Genomic DNA, 5,149 nt, shown 5'->3' with positions numbered 1-5,149 from the left:
TATCTCTTCTCATCTCCCTATTTGACTCCCAAAATAGGGTAGGCCCACTAAGTTACTTGGATCTTGTTTTGTTAGGGGTATATTTTTGTTTGCCTTACTATACATAAGCTCATTGAGTGTGAAATCAAACAAACACATTAGTTAATAGACAAACCCTACTAAAACAAATTCATGCTATTACTACATACGCTATAAAAACATAGGGAAAAACTAAAATTAAGTTCAAATAAGTGGAAGGCCAATACTTTATGAAGCATTAATGCTTATGCTCAAAATATATCGTCATCCTTGGCTACAACATCTTGCTCATCATTAGCTTGGCTTGCCTACAAGATCAATTTTTAAATACAAGGCCTAAATAGAAATTCCTTCACTTATTGATTGATTTAAGAACATAAACCCTTCACTTGCTGATTGATTTGTAAATAGCAATTCCTTCACTTTTGTTGATTGATTTAAGAAAATAAACCCCCCAAATGGGTTTTTATATCACTTTCGAATAAAAGACAAAGTTTCCATTTTTACTATATAATCTATTGATATAATGAAATTGGCCGCATTTAGAATAAATTGACATTTGTATGATCTTAAGCATGTGGCTACATGCATGCCAATGAGAGACTTGAGGAGAATCATAGAAGCTCTCTTTTCCCTTTCTTGTGTGTGCCTAGGTGTTTTATGTGGCCTATATGACCTATTATTGACAAAACGGTAGCAAAGGGGATGACAAAGGGAGAGGGGAGGCATAACAAAGGTAGAGGGAAGGCATAACAAAGCGATAGAGGGAGGGTAAACGATGGAAGTAGAGAGAGAGAGAGAGAGAGAGAGAGAGAGAGAGAGAGAGAGAGAGAGAGAGAGAGAGAGAGAGAGAGAGAGAGAGAGAGAGAGAGAGAGAGAGAGAGAGAGAGATGCAAAGTTGGGATTGAGGGTCCTGGGGGGTGTGCAATTGTCTATGAGTATTTGGGCTGACAGGCGACAACTAGAAAACCCCTTAGCATTAAAACAGGAGACAAAGGAAAAGATAAAATGATTATTGAAGAAAGAGACTCTGAGAGTTTGGGATGGACCAGGGTTAGAGACAAATCCAGGGGAAAAAATAATCTTAGACAGGTAAAAGGGGAAGCCAGGAACACTCAATCCAAAGGGGGAGGGAGAGGTGCAGAAGCAAGTAAACTTGTGGAAGAGCTTCGTGCTCCTCTTTATTCCAAGCCCTTTAGCCCCATGAAGGATGACATCAAAACTTCATCTATGGGGAAGTTCAACTGGCAAGTGGATATACTGCTTGGAGGGAGATCCAAACAGGGATTGGAGAGCCAAGGACAGAATCAGGAAGAGAAGATGAATTGGAGGTGGAGATGGTTCTTGCAACAACTGCCCTAGAATGAATAAGGTAAACAGGTTTAGGGGGTGTACTTGGAATTGAAGGATAAAAGGAAAAGTAGAACCTTTTGGGGGATGGTGAAGATTGGAATTTGCCCATAATGGCTTCAGGAACATAATTTAATGGGTATTAAAGAGAGGAAAAGAGAGTGCTTCATGGACTGGGTAGTATTGTATGGGGGAGTGAAGATAGGCTAAAGTTATGTTTATTATTAAGAAAGACTTAAAACCTTCTATTATTGCCAACCATCCTAATGGCAGGATTTTAGTTGAGTTCCAAGTAGAGGAAGAGAAGGTATTGTTAATTAATATCTATGGAGCCCATAATCACAAAACTAGGGGAGAAATGTGGGAGTGGATCACCAAGCTTGACATCCAATGTCTTTGCATTCTGATGGGAGATTTCAATGTGGTGGAGAGACACTTAGATATATGTGGGGGAAGCACAGTCATGATGGGACATGAAAAAAAAAGTGGGATAGCCTTAGAGGAAAACTAGGCTTAACTGATGGATGGAAGCCAGGACCTTGGTGCTTTGACCTGGGGCGTACATACTTTAGCCTGCAATACATGGGGTCATCATCTAGGATAGACATAGTGTTTTTTAGCCAACAAGTTTCTTAGGTACCTCACACAATATCTTTCAAAGTGGAAACCTCTTCTACTTTGTCTGGAATTGGCAAACAACTCAATGGGGGGAAAGTGAACTTAGGGATTTCCCAATAAGAAAGCTAAGGGTTAATAATAGTTTGTTGCAAGATGATCTGTTCACACTTCTCACCAAGGAAGCTATTAACAGGCTGAAGAGTAAGGAAGGGGCAGGAGGCTCTTGGAGAAAATTTGCCAATAAAATGCAAGGCATTATTAGAAGGGTGGGAAAATTAAGAGCTCATGAGAAGAGACAAAGGAGGGAATATTGGGGAAATCTTTTAGACATTCTACAAAAGAAGAGGCAACTGAATGGTCTATCCAAGATGGAAATGGATCAATATGCAGAATGTTGGACTCATCTAAAAGAGGAAGATGCTAAATTAGCTAGTGAGAGAGAGAAAGGGGATAGCTGGAGAATGTATAACAGTAAGAGAAAACTAGCCAAATACTTGTTTAGACTAACTAAGGAGAGAGGAAATAGAGAGTTACAAGGACAAATCATGGATGAAAATGGTCAGGAACTAGGGGACATAAAATAGATTGCCTTGAGATGGATTAACTTTCTGGGTACCACTCAAAATCTTAAGGAAGATACTTTTGTAGAGAGGTTCCAAGCTGAATCCAAGCTTCTTGACTTGGTTAACACAAGCTTCAAAGCAGATAGAGCCAGATGGTTGGATAGAGATATTGAGATCAATAAATGTTGGGAGGCCCTTAGGAAATTGGGCAAGGATAAATTTCCAGGATAGGATGGGCTATCAGCGGAATTCTCCTTATTAGGAGAATTCCGGGATAGGATGGGCTATCAGCGGAATTCTCCTTAGCATTATGGGATTCCTTGAAAGACTGGGTATGGGACACTTGCAAGAAGGCTTTCTCCTTATTAGGAGAGCTTGATAATGACTTGAGAGAAGGATTGATTAAGTTAATCCCAAAACAACCTGCCTGTACCCAGTGGAGGCTTATCAGTCTTGAACTTCTTACTTTCAGAGGAGCAAAGGATAGAAATTTCTCTTTCCAATTGAGACCAAACCATTTGCCCCTAAGCTGGACTTTTGCCTCCTCTATTTCTTCTCTCAGTATCCTAGCTCGGATACTTTCTTGCTTAAGAAATTTAGGGAGGCTAACTAACACTCTGGATTTAGTATGGGAGGGTAGGTGTAGGATTCCCAAACCTCCCAGATTTTTGGGGAGAGCAACCTTATCCCATGCCAACCAAGAGAGGGCCTTTTTCCCATAATAATTCCTCCATAGTTTCTGAACTATATCACCTGGCAAATAAACAGGATGTAAGCATTGAGTATTGTATTCACTATAGCAACTCTATCATCATGAAAGGATACCCTTACCCCTTCCCATTTCCTAAGCTTAATATCAAACCTCTCAATAGCCCAATTTGTCAGGTCCTTGTTACTCACTCCCACTCCCATGGGAATCCCTAGATGTCTAATGATCCTTCCTCTTTTAATAACATCATAGCCCCATCTTTCCATGTCAAAGTTGTCCTCTTCTATCAGGCTTATAATTCTGGATTTGTGGATATTACATTTAGATCCAGAGGCTTTGGCAAATGCATATACTAGCTAAAGAGCATTCCTCGCATTTTCATTGTTGTTAGCTCTCATAAATTTCCATCTGCAAGTTCCTTTGCTACAATTAGAAAGAAGCAATGGGCTTGATTAACGGGAATGGGTGTACCAGAATTTCTGGGAATTCTCTACTGAACCTAAATATTTGGTGGACCCATAGGTTTAAGCCTCCTCTGGCTTTGCTGGATACTAAGGCTTCCAAAAGATTAAACAATAAGGGAATCAGGAGATTAGAGGACATATGGTACTTCTCTCATGCAGGATGGAAAGAAGCTTCAGCAGATTATAAGTGAGTTCACATTGCAAACAAAGTGAGATATAGGTTATGAGCTCAGTTCTTGTTGAGGTGGAAAAAAGATGGTACTCTACAACATACAATGAAGACTCTTGGTTCCAGGATTGGAGTTGGTTTAATGGGGCTAAACTTGATATATACTGAGGTTGTCCAGGCATTACAATCTGGGATTAGGTGATATAGATAAGGGAAGATGAAATGTGTTTGAATACTGGCAGGTGTATACATGGGATGATGTTAGAGCTAAGTCTCCTAAATTTGGACCAAGAACTAGAAGATGGTATCTCAAAGAAAAGCAACCAAAAGAGATCTTCATGGCCTTCATGGAAAATCCCTTGGGAAGAAGGTCAACATTGAGAATATGGATTAAAAGAGAAAACTTTGAGCAACAATGATCTAAGGGCTACACCTCTGATGTGCTTCTAATTGTCTATATGCAACTGGGTTTTCGCTTCTCGTGGGTAAACTCTTCATTTTGTATGGGAAGAGGAAATGTGGGACCTAGTATGTGATCTGTTGAATAGGAAACGGGACTAAGGTTATGAGGTAAATCTGATATGCTGAATAGGTGTTTCTGTAAAATCTTTGATGAAGGAGGACTTTTTGTAAAAGGCTGTTAATATTAATATATACAACTATTGTTCCCCAAAAAAAACATTCACCCGTTTAATCAGTGTAAGTTTTTTTTTCTACTATGTGTGCAACGGGTTCATCACACGCACCCCTTTGTGAAGTGAGGGGGGAGAGGTGGACCAAAATCAAACCCGAATCTGGGAGAAGAAAGGGCACCGCCTTATCCACCCGACTATTTTCTCCCCTATCAATGCAAAGCAAATCGAACCCACATTCGGGAGGAGGGAGGGCAATGCCGCCTTATCCGGCTATTTTGTGCACCCCCTATGAATTGCAAGTTTTATGTCTAAGAAACAAGACGAGAGTTCAAGAATTGAGCATTGGGGACGTGCTCGCGAGTCCCAACTCTCAATCGTTGATTAATCGTATTTAGAAATCATTGATTAATCTTATTTAGAAATCGTTGATTAATCTTATTTAGAAATTAGGCGTAAAATGTTCTTAGGGGCCAAAAAGTAGGCGTGGGTGTCCTATATCGTGGGACGGTGTGTGATAGGGGAGATCGACGGTTGAGATGAGGCGGCGCGTGCTGAAGCCTCCGTCAGTCTTCTCTCTCTAGAAGCGAGTTTCTATCTCTTCCGGAAACAGCACTTTCTCCTGT

This window comes from Cibotium barometz, chromosome 58 (assembly GCF_041138505.1).
Source record: "Cibotium barometz isolate CiBa-2024 chromosome 58, ASM4113850v1, whole genome shotgun sequence".
Taxonomy (NCBI): Eukaryota; Viridiplantae; Streptophyta; class Polypodiopsida; order Cyatheales; family Cibotiaceae; genus Cibotium; species Cibotium barometz.
This window is presented reverse-complemented; position numbering follows the sequence as displayed.